The sequence below is a fragment of the Microcebus murinus genome, chromosome 7, assembly GCF_040939455.1.
Source record: "Microcebus murinus isolate Inina chromosome 7, M.murinus_Inina_mat1.0, whole genome shotgun sequence".
Taxonomy (NCBI): Eukaryota; Metazoa; Chordata; class Mammalia; order Primates; family Cheirogaleidae; genus Microcebus; species Microcebus murinus.
In genome coordinates, this window is record NC_134110.1 from 107177625 (window position 1) to 107193920 (window position 16296).

At 36.3% G+C, this 16296-nt stretch overlaps 1 protein-coding gene across 7 annotated transcripts in view; it reads right to left on the reverse strand.

Moving 5' to 3' along the window:
- SPIDR (scaffold protein involved in DNA repair) overlaps positions 1–16296 on the reverse strand; it is a 484225-nt gene that overhangs the window by 131585 nt on the left and 336344 nt on the right. The window contains exon 1 of one of the 7 annotated variants that reach the window (XM_076005328.1): positions 8983–9097. The exons of the other annotated variants lie outside the window; for them this stretch is intronic. The gene's annotated coding sequence lies outside the window, so the exon portion shown is untranslated. Of the gene's footprint in view, positions 1–8982; positions 9098–16296 lie in introns of those variants that run through there. 7 annotated transcript variants of the gene reach the window in all.

The window sequence follows — 16296 nt, forward strand, 5'->3', positions numbered from 1 at the left end:
AATTAGCACAATGAAAGATGTTCAAAATCATTAGCCATTAAGAAAATGCATATTAAAATCACAATGAGGTACACTATCAAAATGCCTAAAACAAAACATAATGAGAATGCTAAATGCTAGTGAGGATGTGCAGAAACTGGATTGCTCATACACTGCAGGTAGGAATGTAAAACTGTCTAACTACTCTGGAGAAGTTTGACAGTTAAAAAAAAAACCAACTAAACATGCAACTACCACATAATCTATCATTTGTATTCTTAGGTATTTATCCCAGAGCAATGAAAACTTATGTTCATACAGAAACCTACATATGAATGTTAATAATAGCTTTATTCATAATAGTCCCAAACTGTAAACAACTTAAATGTCTATCAATAGGTGAATGGCTTAAAACACCTGTTAAATCTCTACCATGGAATACTATTCAGCAATAAAAAGGAACAAGCTATTGATACACTCAATTACTTGGATGACTCTCCAGGGAATTATACTGAGTGAAAAAAGCCAATCCCTAAAGAAATGAAGAACATAGCAGTGGTTGCTATGGTTAGAATATTTGTCCCCTCCAAAACTTATGTTGAAGCTTAATCCTCAATGTGGCAGTACTGAGAGGTGGGGCCTTAAAGAGGTGCTTGGGTCATGAGGGATCTGCCCTCATGAATGGATTAATCCATTCATGGATTAACGGATTATCATGGGAATGGGACTGGTGGCTTTATAAGAAGAGGAAGAGAGATCTGAACTAGCACACCCAGCCCCCTTGCTGCGTGACACCTGTGCTGCCTCGGGACTTCACAGAGTCCCCTACCCTTCTTACCAGATGTGGTCCCTTGACCTTGGACTTCTTAGACTCCATAACTGTTAGAAATAAATTCCTTTTCTTTATAAATTGCCCAGTTTCAGGCAGCAAACGAACTAAGAGTGGTAGCAGAGGTTCAGGATGTGGGTGGGGGTGGGGGAAGAAGGGCAGGAAGTTGATATAGCTTTAAAAAAGCAACATGAAGGATTCTTGTGGTAAAGGAATTGTTTTATATCCTGACTGTATCAATGTTGATATGCTGATTGTGATATTATACTATAATTTTGAAAGATTCTGCCACTGAAGAAAACTGGGTAAAAGGTTTCAATTGATCTGTCTGCATTATTTCATACAGCTACATGTAAATCTACAGTTATCTCAAAATAAATAGTTTAGTGAAAAATATAGAGGAAATTCTGTAATCTTAATCAATTTAAAACAACATTCCCTTAAATCACCCCATTGGTCGATTTAAACTTATAAGGATTCTACCCTCTAAGACTTTTCCTATATTAAGGAAAACCACCAGTTAACAATGGTCAATATGTAATTTCTGTCCAAGCATCAGTACTAGTTTATGCAAGCATAAATTTGGGCTTTGTGAAAAATTTTCTGTTATTCAAATTTCTCCATTCAAAGATAAATTGCTTATTTATAACTTCACGTAATATATTCTGGGTGTAACTTGCCTAACACACAGAACACGTGACTAATTATATTTAAAGCTGGTAATCGTATATGAATATTTTTCAAGAGCTAGATAGACTCAGTTCTCTACTAGATTGTAATTTATCCTAATCTAGGTAAATTTTCTTAGTATCTAGTATATTTACATACAACTTATTCAATATAAATTTACTGTAGTAATATTTTAAACCTATAGACTATAGGCATGGCAACCCAGAAAAAAAATGTTGTGAGAAATGGAGAGAGAGAAAGGAGAGAAAGGAGAGGGAGGGAGGGAGGGAGGGAGGGAGAGAGAGAGAGAGAGAGAGAGAGAGAGAGAGAGGGAGGGAGGGAGGGAGGGAGGGAGAGGGAGGGAGGGAGGGAGAGGGAGGGAGGGAGAGAGGGAAAAGAAGATAGAACTAGAGGGAACAGGCTACAAGAAAATAAGCAGGTAAGGAGGGTGGGCGCGTGTCTGGTTACCATCTGGGTACGACTGCTGCACACAGTCAGATGGATGAGAGATGTCATAAACTTCCAGCTTTTTAATTCTTTCAAGTTAATTTTTAAATATAATAAAGTAATACTATTTTATCAGCTAAGAAGAAGAAAGCACAAGGTAAAGTATGTGCGTGCATTCAGAATCTGCCAGTTTACAAATAAAGATACCAATATTAGAACTGTCCGATTCTAAGTGTTGTTTAAGGCCATTCTTCCTGATTCAAGTTAATCAAACTGAAAAAGTGAGGAACAAAAATGATTTGTAAGGAAATTTAGTTCAATATTTTACATCACATAAAGCAGGGGTCCTCAAACTTTTTAAACAGGGGGCCAGTTCACTGTCCCTCAGACTGTTGGAGAGTGTGCACTGTGGGCCCAGGACGAGTCGGCTGCTAAGCAGGAAACACCTGGCGGGCTGGATAAATGTCCTGGGGGGGTGGAATGTGGCCCGCGGTCTGTAGTTTGAGGACGCCTGACATAAAGTAATAAAGATATGGTCCTTGAGAGACAGAAAATATAGCAAAATTTCTTAAATGCATACAACTAATTTTTGATTAGCATATTGTTTCTGTACAAAAGTTACTGAGATTTGAAAATGCTTGATTCTCTAACATAAGGTAAAGATACCTTTGAAACTTTGTTCAGTCTTCTCATATACTCACAAGCCTCCTTTCTCCCCCAAAGATAACTATACAGGTGTTAGTCTAACTAGAGTCAAAGGATTATAATTTCCGAATTAGAGAATCTGAATGAGGTTTAAAGTATGATTCAGCATAATGTGGGAAGTCTGAGATTTTAGTCACAGATGTAACTTATACCCATATGATCTGAGAAATTAATTCACACAGTAGCACACCTTCATAAAATAGATTTGCAAGGCCACTGCATATGTGAAAGATCTTGAAACCCATTATCTAGGTCTGTTTGGTTCATTTCACTCTCCTTTTAATGACCACCTGTGGAATGTGGGCACAGTGATAGGGGATTGGGAATTCAGTCAAGGAGAACAAGGCTGCTGTGTAGACAGTTTCAGTGGAAAGGGAAAGGTGGTGAGTGAGATATGATGCCCCAGAGGAGACCCCTCTGGGAGGCTTTGTAGGAGAAGTAGCCAGACGAAGGGTGCCGTGGGTAGGGTGCAGGAGGGCATGACGAGGGGGACACAGAAAAGGTTCACGTGGTCAGTTTCCCTTATTAGCATTCAGAGGAAGCTACAGCTTTCAAACATTCATATCCACAATACCAGCATTAGTTTTGAGGTTAGCATGATCTTTCCTGCTGCAATCTAACGCTAAGCGGTGTGGCCTTTGCAATCTCTCCACGGACCTCATTGCCACAACTATGTGACTATCAAAAGCAAGTTGACAGAGTATGTATGGATTGAGATTAAACATCTTCAGAAAAGCATGTTTAACTAGCTTTTCTGAAGATTGAACTGAAACTAAAAACAAACCTAAGGTGTTAAACCTCACTTGATAAATCACATGCACAAACAATACCACCAATGATCATAAAATGATGCTGGACTCCCACTGATCCTTTCTTACAAGGAATTTTCAGGATATGCATTTACTTCCCAGGAAATTATCAGAACATCCTTGAGAAGTCAGCAGCCATGGTGGTAGGACGGGCTACAGTGTGGAAGAGTTACACACACATAAATGAAATACACAAAAACTAGAAGGACAGTCTTTATTGGAGTTCAAATGCTACTGCATTTGTCAAAATGTTTTCTGATTACAGTTCAGAAACGGCTGTCCAAACACACATTCTTTGCATTAAGGATCATTTCCACCTCTCACCCGAGAATGTTATACATAGAGCTGAGGTCCCCAAGCACACAATTACATGAGAGGCAGGAGAGAAGGATATAGGCTTGGAACTAAAAAGTCTGAACTTAAATCCTGGCTTTGTCACTTGCTGGTTGTGTGTCTTTGGACAAATTTAATCTCTCTGTGACTACGTTTTTATGGAACGGGAGTATTAACAATACCTATAAGTACTACACGGATTTCCTGTGAGAATGCAATGAATGAACTGATATAGAGTTCTTAGATCATCCCACATTCAAGGACTGTATTTCTGCTATCATTATAATTATGAGTTATACTTTCAGTCCTTTCAAGTTAGTTTATGGCTATTGTTTAGCAAAAACTGCGAAAAAAAACCCCAGTGTTATTTCCTCAAGGCCCATTATCTTTCACCTCCTAAATATTAATAACAAATTATAATCATTAGCAGCAAATATTACTTTTCTATCACCTGCCTGTAGGCTCATGCGCATCAAGCCTTCGTTTGCTAACTGTGCTCCCTGTCTAGATTCTGCTGGGCTTCACTGCACTGGCCACACACTTCTCCAGTCCTCTTCACAACACCTCCGCAGGGCAAATATGACTGTCCCAATCTTCAAAGGAGGTTAAATAACAACTAATTCCACACCACTGGCCCATGACAGGACTGTAATACAAGCCAACTGGCTTTAAAGCCAGTCTGTTCTCTTTTTAAGATACCAGGCCACCTCCCTGGAGGAAGGATGGGACTCACCACTTGGACACTGGCAAGAGAGATCCTGCATTAACCATGAAGGAAGCAATGCATGAAAAACAGAAGTGACACAAACTAACAGGAAGTGGCTGGCTAGCCAGGCACACAGGATTAGATGGGGCTCATGAGAAAGCAGGAAATTTGGCTATGGGTGGAGGAGCCAGAGAAAACTGTGCTGTTCTACCTGTTCGTAGCTATCGAGTGTTAGACAGTTCAACAAGCTGCAGTGGAGAGACTTACATTTGATTGCACAAGGGTCCCTGTGGTGGCAGAATCTAGTAAGGTAGCTATTAGCTATGTGGGTAATCAAATTTAAATGAAATAAAGTAAAATAAAATTTAAAATGCAGTTTCTGAGTTGCATAAGTCCTATTTCTAATATTCAATGTGGCTAGTGAATACCATACTGGATAGCATAAAAATAGAACATTTCCATCATTGCAGAAAGGGCTACCTGAGAATTTTGATTCTCCGGATAGAAAATAAATCAGTTACTCAATAAACACTTTTTGATTGACTGGATATGAAGGGGCTACTATGCCCCCAAGGACTTCCAGGGCTGAATTCACAGGCTTTGATACCATCTACGTTCCCTACTTGGAACATGTGCATCAGCACACCAGCATGAAATCTAAGTTAGAGACAAGACAATGTCAATAGTCTAACTGACAATAAGTAATGAATTTGTTAAAGTAGCAAAATACCCAGCTGGCCTTCCCAGTCATTTAGAGAGTGAAGGTGCACCCCTTCTCCCTATCAATAATCAGATTTAGTCAAGAAAACTCTAAAAACACAAGTTTTAGGAAATGTCTCTAAAGTGAAATATTAAGACAATTTCAGAAATAAGTTTAAGTTTCACACTTCCTTTATTTTCAACGTATTTGACAAGATTTAACTCCTGTGTTCAAATGTGTTTCTTCTACCTTCCTATCCAAGTCAGACACATATATGATTATCTATGCTATTTTTAATCCCTAGAGTATATTTTGTCTAATTCCCTTTTTATCCAAATAGATATAACATTGAGGAGCAGACTGTATTTTACATGGTTTATTTCTGTATGAAAGTAAATAGTACAATAAAGATATAGTCATAGAAGGGTATAAGATTAAACTTTTTCTCTAAACCAGAAATCTAATTCTCTAGACAAATGTAAGTCTCTGATCTGATCATTTCCTTTTTTGAGGCATAGGGTCATTGGAAATGGTAACTCCAAGAAAGAACCACCATATTTCTGGTGATAGTTGTAAACTTTATTTTCAAGGCTCAAATCTTGTACTTTTATTTAGTCACAAAAATCCTGCCAGAACTTAACCGAAAATATGAAAGAGGGAAGATGAAGCAGGAGGAAAAGCATGGTCTAAAGTCAGATATAGGTTTAAATTCCAGTTCTGCTGTTTATTGCCTATTTTATCTTGATCAAATTATTTCAATTTTCTGAACTTTAACTTTTTCATATATAAAATGAGGTTAATACCCACCTAATGGTATTGCTGTAACATTATATACACGTGGAGACATGTATATACAATGTTTGGCACACCATAGCAGCTATTATTTAAAATAGTAGATAATGTTACTAGATACTGGCTATTTCTAAACTCTCTAGAGGTTAATTTAATTTTTCCAATGCAAGATAAGACATCTTAAAAAAATCTAATTTTCTCTGGGTTCACAGCAGTTATCCATGCCTATGCACAACTGGGTAATTAAAGGTTTTAAAAATGTTCATATACTTTTATTCAACAAGGGCACTGTAAATAAGCTGTACTAATGAAATAATCAGCAATGTGGAGAAAAACATTTATGTACAAAAATGTTCATCACAGTTTTATTTACTATGGTGAAATATGATAAAGAATCCACACTTACTGTAAATATTAGAAAAACAGATAATGAAACACCTATATAAATTATAGCATTAAAATCTTAATTCAAAAAATATTTTTAATAACATTGTTGGAGGTATTCTTATTATATTTTTGAGTAAGAAAAACAGATTTAGGCTTATATGAACTATGTGATTCTAAGATGGTAGCACTATATATTATTAATATAATATTCTTATAAAGAAAAAATAGAGTGATCCTCACTAAAAAGTTAAGCAATGTATCTCTAGATGAAAGGATTATATACAGGTAAGTTTTTTTTTTCTTCTCTGTATTATTGTATCTTTTTTCACTATTAAAAGTATATTCTTTAATACAAATAAATCAATATTCAAATCAATCTCTTTTTTAATAATAAACTGCCTCATTGCTTGGATAAACAATCATTTCCTAAGAGTAACTCTCAAATATACCCAAACTGACCAAACTAGCTAAGATTCAACATATTCCTCATTATCTTCTTTTCCTAAGCATCACAATAATATAGACATATGTATACTATATGTATGTTTTTGTTCTCATTAGACTGTCATGCTGTGACAGTATGATCTGTCTACAGTTGGTTATGAGTCTGGCACTCAACAGTGGTGCCCGTCACATACTTTGTTTCACTAACACATGTTGCTACTAGGTCAAGAGTAGTACAGTGCTACCACTGGGCTTTCTACATATATGGTTTCTGGGTAAAGAATTATACTTGTTCTATTCAATTATGTGTTTTGAAGATTATAAGTAGCAATCTTTATAATGAGTTCAAAAGAAAATATATTAACAAATTAAGTATATAGTATAGTACTTAAAGAAAATTGGATACCTTAGTATCAGTTATGACTGGTCTTTATCTTTAAGGGTCATTCCAATCCTGAGTTATAAAGCATCTCCTGATTACAAATCTATATATATTCCCACACTTGCCAGTACTACACTTGCCAGTACTACTCTTCCCAGGCCAACTCTAAATCTTTATCTTAAAACTCTGATATCTCCCAGTGTGACTCCAGCATGAATCAGCATCACAGGCTTGTTAAAACAGACTGCTGGGCCCCACCTCCAGAGTTACTGATTCAGCAGGTCTGGGGTGGGGCCCACAATCTGCATTTTAGTAAGTTCCAAGGTAATGCTGATGCTGTTGGTCCCACAACCAATTTGGAGTATTACTACAATAAAAACAAAAAACAAAAACACAAGACAGCTTACTTCTACCTAAATTAACTCAAGTACAGTCGTCTCTCAGTATCATTGGTTCCAGAATCCCCGAGGATAACAAATTTGCACATACTCAAGCCCCCCAGTTGTCCCTGCTGTACTTGATATGAAATGTTGGTCCTGCATATATGTGGGTCTTGCATCTTGTGACTACTGTATTTTCAATCCACATTTGGTCATGGATGTGGAAACTGTCAATATGGTGGGCTGACTATATTTATTGAAAAAATCTGCATTATAAGTGGACCTGCACAGTTCAAACCTGTGTTGTCCAAGGGTCAGTTACCTAGAATGTATCTGAAACTCACCCTTCTCAGCTGACAAAACAGCTGCTCAAAATTTAGGACTCGGAGTAAATGACAGAAAGCCTTTCAATGGAGTCCTTCTGGCTTCATCAGTCCTGGTGGGGAAGCACCACTGCTAGATGTTCCATCATATCTGGTCGATCTCTGCAATCCTTAGAGCTACAGGATTTTAATGCATTAACTTGTTGACATGAACAGCATGACTTTCTAGCCCTCTAATTAACAATAAAGATCTCATTCATGCAATAGAAGAAAAGGTAAAAATTACACCTTAAGTCTCTAGGCCCACAGCTTAATTACTGCAGAGAAAGTTATGATTTGAAGAACATTTTTCTTCATTTGACTGATTTAATAAAGCCTCCTAAGCATCTCATCTGTACTGTCAACAAGTCACGTCAACAAGTATTATAATATACCCGCTTTTCTTAGAAACATCCAATCCACCATTACACATTTGTCTCTAGGTGCAAACTATCCTATTCAGCGCAGTGTGGTATGTCAGGTAGCCTACAGACTATGAAGTCTAAAGACATGGATTCAAAACCCAGTTTTGTCACTTACAAGCCAAATAATCTTGATAATATCACCTAAACTAACAGAATCCATTTGGCCTTATAAATATTTATGTTAGAGCATTTTAAGGCAATAATGTATGTGAAGGTATTTGATACATTAGACACCTTTATATAAATGATATTTATTATTCTTAAAAGATCTTGAATATGAAAGTCTAACTGTAAAAATTAGTCTCTTATAGAAAATTTTCAAAACAGTATTTCTCCTATGACAAATCTTTTAAAATTATCATTTAACTACAACAAAGTTATTTAAACAAAAAAAAAAAATCGAAGCTCATTTTAAACCTGAAATTGAGAAATCTTTGGTGTACCATTTTAAATCAGAAATATATGAATTCCCAAATACACAGGTAACAAACCCAACTTCTGTTCTAGAATGTCAATAACCACAAACCTCAACCATGCAGACCACCTTCAAAGACAATGGAAATTCTGAAACAAAAAGATAAAGTGGCAATTCCTAACACAAGCAGGGGTCAGAACAGGCGACTCTGTGCTTACCTAGGCTGACTTTTATTAGAGCTCTAGGAAGAATAAACTGGCTTAGGTTGTGCAGAAGAGTTGAACCAGCAAAAGTATCTCAAGGGTTCTGTTTGTTTGTTTTCCAGTTTTTTGATTCTAGACGAGATGAAAACATTGACAAAGTTCATAAAAAAAATCACTATTAAGAAACAATAGTATTAATTATTCATATGAATAATTTAATAATCTGCAAATGATTTAGATCATTAAAAATCAACAAAGGCAGAAAAGTATCAGGTGCTTTAAAAGGTATAAAAAAGAATTCTAGTAATGGTCACCATAATACAGGTCACCTTAATAAAAGTCAACACTGTTCACAAGTAAATCATGTTTTAATGGTTGAATGTTTGATGTCACCAAGTTGCAGAAGCAGAAGTAAAAATTAAGATGGCACAAGATATGAAAAAAACAAACAGATTATGGTATTTGAATAGTGCAACTGAGAATAGAAAAGGGAAAAACAAGTCAAATTGATTGAACATTTTTTCTAAAATCCACAAAATATCCTAAATTGAACTTTCAGTCAAAAATATATGAAGAAATTCAAAACAAAAGGATTCACACTGACTGGCAATAAAAGGAGTTTGGGAAGACAATGACCACATGAGAGCTAACATAAAAGAATCAGTACAATAAGACCAAGAAATACTGTGCTCAGAAGTCACAAAGCCTAAATTTAATTATTACCACATAGAGGCAAATACTAAGCTTAGTCCAGCTTCAAACAGAACAAACCTCAGTTAAACTAGATAAATGTGCAAGACTGGTTAAAGGACAATGCTTTGAATTTTAGGAGTAATAAGAACATTCTTGAATTTAAACTATATTTTATAAAGGAAACAATTTCTCTTGAAAGGCACAGTTTATATTTACAAACAAAAAAATTAGGGCAACAAGGAAAGCAAAAACCTCAGAATGTCAAATAGCAACCACAGCACAGCAAAACCATAACAGGGTGGGTCATATGCTAAAATCAAAATAATATCCCAAGGTGAGCTTCAACTGCCTGCCTATGAGAAACACTACAATGAGTAGAGTCAGAAACACATATATAAATTTTAACCCTCAGAAAGAGAGACTGTGCCCCGGAAAAGGAAAACTTTCTCTGACATTATACAACTAGCTAAAGGCTACAGTCTTCGTGAAGATAAACCCTGGCAGAGGACTGAACCTCCTGGGCTTTACTGCTCCTCTGACATGCTCCTGTCACCTTCATCCAGGCTGGTGAGGAGAGAGAACAGACCTGGCCCCTCTGACATGACTTCTTCTTTTTTTTTAAATTTCGTCATATTATGGGGGTACAAATATTGCTAAGGTTGCATATATTGCCCACCCCATCCCCCCACAGCCCAGTCAGAGCTTCTAGTGTGCCTATGCCCCAGGCAGTGCGCATCGCACTTTAATGTATACACCCTTCCCCGCCTCCCCCCACCACCTGCCCACCACCCAATCAATGTTTTGTTTTGTTTTTTGACATTTTGGTTACATTTTATATGAAATGACATGTCTTCTTGAGAGCTGCCTGGCTCTGGTCCCAGACAGCGTGGTGTCCAGCCCACAGACTGGCAGCAGTGCAGGGAGCGTCTCACGACAGACCGACCCCTCAGCACACTCCGGCTCTCACGGAGGATTCCTGAGCGTGCCCGATTCTACCTGAAGGTGAAGTACATGGCCACAGAAGTCAGTACTATGCCATTATACTTTCAACTCTTCATCCTTTCAGTTGCCAACATGAAACATAAACTTTTAACTACAAACCATCACCTGTGGATGCTCTTGTACTTTGGGTCTCCCCAAATGCCAGCGGTGCCCAGGCTGTGCTGAGCCCTCAGGAGACAGTCAGGACAAGCACCAAGTGCACTCTGCTCTCAAAAGCTCACTGGGTGGAAGTTTCAATTTATAATTTAGACAACTTATTTTAAATAGAACCTCAAGTCATTTTATACTTTAGGCATATTTGCCTTAAATTTATTACCTAAATAATGTGAATGATTTTTTACTTAATAAACCAAAAATGTTTGTTAAAAAAAAGGCAAACATAGAAGGATTTGTTTTCATCAATGATGAAGTCATTATCTTCTGCCCATAGGATACCTTATCTGTTAACAGCACACTTCTCTTCCTGGACTTGACTTAGTAGGCTTCCTAGGGGACAGGCAGTGGCAAAGCTCCAGCTCCTTCAGTGATGCTGAGCCAACCTGTGGGACAGCTCAGGTGGGAACAGAGCTGTCTGAATGTTTCCTTTCTGTCTTAATACCATTTCTCATTTGCAAAGCACATCTTCAAAAGAAACAATGCAGGAATCAGTTATACAAGTATTTGTGCCTTCTTTCACCAGTTTATTACTGATAATATCTATCAACTGAATTACTGGCCTCCTAAAATTTATAGTTAAAGACATATAAATGTTAAGGTTGTAAACTATCATTCTACTGGGGTATAAATACAGTGCTAAGGATCATCTAAGTTATCTTTATCAAAATAAACAAATAGGTTATTGATATTAGATTCTAAATATTCTGTAGCACCCTCTCAGGAAAATGAAATACCATCCAAATATTTTATATTGCTTCAAACTTTATACTATTTTAGTTAAATTCTTCTCTAGTACATTTACTAAGAATTCAGTATATACAAGAGATTACTCGGTACACCAACTGATATAAATGACAACATGATCAATCTGATAAAAAGTTTAATTTATTAGGCGAGGGAAAGTATAATGATAATGTTATCATGTTTATTATAATACAGTACAGACTTTGCTTTCTGTGGTTTCATTTACCTGCAGAAAACCAATGTCTGAAAATAGGTGAGGACAGTACAATAAGCTATTTTGAGAGAGAGAGAGAGAATATTCACACAACTTTTCTTACAGTATATTGTTATAATTGTTCTATTTTCTGATTCATTATTGTTGCTAATCTCTTACTGTACCTAATTTATAAATTAAACTTTATCATAGGTATACATGTATAGGATAAAACATAGTTTATATAGAGTTAGGTATATTATGAGGTTTCAGTCATCCAATTGAGTCTTGGAACTATCCTCCCTGGATAAGGGGAGAACTACTGTAATGTTTAATAATTTTAATTATGATTATTACTATAATGTTTGTATTTATATATTAATTATATATTTTATAAATTACTTTCCCTTAAATTACCTCATTTGTTTCTGGTAACTACCCTAGGAAGGCAGTAGGATACACAGGATTATGTCTATTTTTAATTTAATTTTATTTAATTATTATTTATTTTGTTCTATTTTATTTTCTCTAGCCTTATTGATGTATAATTCACAAATAAAAATTGTATATATTTGAGGGGTACAATGTGATGTTCTGACATACATACATATTGTGAAATGACTGCCATAGCATTAACATATCACGTACCCTTTTTCTGTGTGTATAGTTAGAATACTTAAGATCTATTCTCTTAGCAAGTTTCAAGTACACTACTATTAATTGTAGACACCATGCTGGAAATTATGTCTTCAGAATTTATTCATCTTATAATTGAGGTTTGCGCTCCCTGACCAGCATCTTCCTTTTTTCTCTACCTCAGTCCCACCCTTCTTCTCTGTTCTAGGAGCTCAACTTTTTAGTTCCTACATGTTAAGTGAGATCATGTAGTATTTTTCTTTCATAACTGGCTTACTTCACTTAGCATAATGTCCCCCAGGTTCATTCACATTGTTGCAAATGGTAGGATTTCTTTCTTTTTTAAGGCTGAATAATATTCCATTTTGTATATGTACCTGATTTTCTTTATCCATTCATCCACTGATAGACACGTAGGCTATTTTCATGTATTGGCTATTGTGAGAAATGCTGCAATGAATATGGGGTGCAGATACCTCTTTGAGTGTGATTTATTTTCTTTGCATACATACCAAGAAGTGGGACTGCTGGATCACAACAGTAGCTCTATTTTTAAGTTTCTGAGGAAACACTATACTGTTTTCCACAATGGTTATTCCCATCAACAACATATAAGGGTTCCCTTTTTTCTGCATCCTCATCAACATTTGTTATGTTTTAACTTTGTGATAATAGTCATCAAATAGGTATGAGGTGATATCATACTGTGGTTTTGATTTGCATTTCCCTGATGATTAGTGATACTGATCAACTATTCACAAACCTGTTTGTCACTAGTTGTCTAATTTGGATTATCTTCATTCTAGAGGTGAAGACTAGCTGTGTGATTTGCATAGTGAATCAGTGAAAAGGGTGCTGGAACCCAGGCCTAACACTGCCAACTCGGCAGTGGTGGCCCAGCGATGTGACAGTGCTGGCGATAACGGAGACAGCACCAGCAGCCTAACACTGCTTCAGCGTCTCCTGTGTGCCCAACACCTCACAACTTGCTTACAGCACAACTGCTTTACCCCTAACAGAAGATCTTCTGAAGCACAAAGAAGCTGAGTAACTGCCCAAACTAACAAGTAGTGGGTACGCTAAGTGGTGGACCAGGATTTGAATTGAGACAGTCTGACTTTAAAACCCATAATCTTAATTGTGACCCTCACTGACCACTTGTGTATATTTTGAAAATGCCTGTTCAGATTACTTGCTCATTTTAAAAATTAGGTTGTCTTTTTATTATTGAATTGTAAGAATTCTTTATGTATTCTATATACAACCCCCTTAGCAGATACATGTTTTGCATATATTTCCTCCCATTCTCTGGGTTAACTTTTTACTTTCTTGATAGTATCTTTTGAAGCACAGAAGTTCTTGATTTTGATGATATACAATTGTTTTTCTTTTGTTGCTTGTGTGTTTATTGTTGTACCTAAGAATCCATCACCAAATCCAAGGTTGTGAAGACTTAGTACTGTGTTTTGTTTTGTTTTTTTCCTCTTTGAGGATATTGTGAGGGTACAAACATTTTGGTTACCTTTTATATCACTGCCTCTCCCTAGCGGGAGTTAGAAGCATGCTCTATCCCCCCTCAATGCACACCGTGTCCTATAGTTGTAAGTTTACCACCCCCTCAACTTCCCATCCCTAAAGAATATTACTACCACGTGAGCACCAATGTATTAATCAGTCAGTACCAATTTGATGGCAAGTACAAGCGGAGCCTATTCTTCCGATCTTGTGTTACCTCACTTCAGATAATTGGCTCAAGCTCAATCCAGGAAAATATAAGAGGTGCTAGATCACTGTCATTTCTTATAATTGAGTAGTATTCCATTGTATACAAATACCAAATTTTAATAATCCACTCATGAATTGACAGGCATTTAGGTTGTTCCCACATCCTTTCAATAGTGAATTGTGCTGCCATAAACATTCAGGTGCAGATGACTTTATTATAGAATGTCTTTTACTCTCTTGGGTAGATGCCTAATAGTGCTATTGCTAGATCGAATGGTATTTCTATTTTTAGCTCTTTGAGATATCTCTAAATTCTTTTCCACAGAGGTTACACTAATTTGCAATCCCACCAACAGTGTAAGAGTGTGCTGTCTCTCCACATGCTTACCAGCATTTGTTGTTTTGGGATTTTTTGATAGAGGCCAATCTCACTGCGGTTAGGTGATATCTCATTGTAATTTTGAATGGCATTTCTCTAATGATTAGAGATGTGGGGCATTTATTTTATGTGTTTGCTGGCCATTATTCTGTCTTATTTTGAAAAATTTCTGTTCATTTCCATTGCCCATTTATTGGTGGGGTTGATTTTTTTCTTCCTTATTTTTTTAAGTTCTAGATACATTCTTGTTATCAGCCCTTTATCAGATATGTAGAGAGCAAATATTTTTTCCCATTCTGTAGGCTGTCTATTCTGTCTCATTCTGTAGGCTGACTCTAATGATAGTTTCCTTGGCTGTGCAAAAGCTTTTTAATTTGATCAGATCCCATTTATTTATTTTTGTTGCTGTGGTGATTGCTTTGGGGGTCTTGTTCAAAAATTCTTTGTCTAGGCTGATGTCTGAAAGGGTCTTCCCAACATCTTCTTCTAGAATTCTTAAGATTTTATGCCTTAGGTTTAATTCTGTTATCCATCTTGAGTGGATTTTTGTGGGAGGTGACGGGTAGGGATCCAGTTTCACTCTTCTGCATGTATCTATCTAGTTTTCCCAGCACCATTTATTCAAAAGAGATTCTTTTCCCCAATATTTATTTCTGTCTGCTTTGTCAAAGATTAGTTTGCCATATACGGATGGTTTCATCTCTGGATTCTCAGTCCTGTTCCAAAGATCTGTCTCTGTTCTTGTGCCAGTCACATGCTGTTTTAATTATTATAGCTTTGTAGTTTAGTTCATCTTGAAGTCTGGTAGACTGAGGCCTCTCAGTTTGTTCTTTTTACTTAAGATTGCTTTGGCTATACGAGATTGTTTCTGGTTCCATATAAAGTGTAGAATTATTTTTTCTAGATCTGTAAAGAATGATGATGGTACTTTGATGGGGAATGCATTAATTCTGTAGATCACTTTAAGTAGTGACATTTTAATGACATTGATTCTACCAATTTATGAGCAAGGTAGATTTTGCCAACTGTTTACATCTTCCACAATTTCTTTTTTTAGTGTCTTGTAGTTTTCCCTGTATATGTCTCTCACATGTTTCGTTAGATATATTCCTCGATACGTAATTTTCTTTGGGGCTATAGTAAAAGGTACTGCATTTTTGATTTGAGTTTTGACTTGACTGTTACTGGCATATATGAATGCTGATTTGTGGGTATTAATTTTGTAATCTGAGACTTTACTGAATTCATTTATCAATTCTAGGAGTCTCTTGGATGAATCCATGGGGTTTTTTAGATATAATATCGTATCATTGGCAAAGAGAGAGAGTTTGATCTCATCGGCTCCCATTTGGATGCCCTTAATACCCTTCTCTTACCTGATTGCTATAGTTAGAACCAAGCACTATGTTGAATAGAAGAGGAGATAGTGGCATCCTTGTCTAGTTCTGGTTCGAAGTGGGAATGGTTTTAATTTTTCCCCATTAAGTATATTGGCCATGGGTTTGTCATAAATGGACTTGATAATTTTAAGGTATGTGCCATCTATGCCTATTTTGTTAAGAGTTTTTATCATAATGGTGTGTTGGACTTTGTCAAATGCTTTTTCTGCATCTATTGAGAGAATCATGTGGTCTTTGTTCTAGCTTTTATTTACGTGGCAAATTGTGTTTATAGATTTGCCTATGTTGAACTAGCCTTGCATCCCTGGAATAAAGCCCACCTGGTCATGGTGAATTGTTTTTTTGATGTACTGCTGAATTCTATTTGCTAAAATTTTCTTGAGGATTTTTGCATCTATATT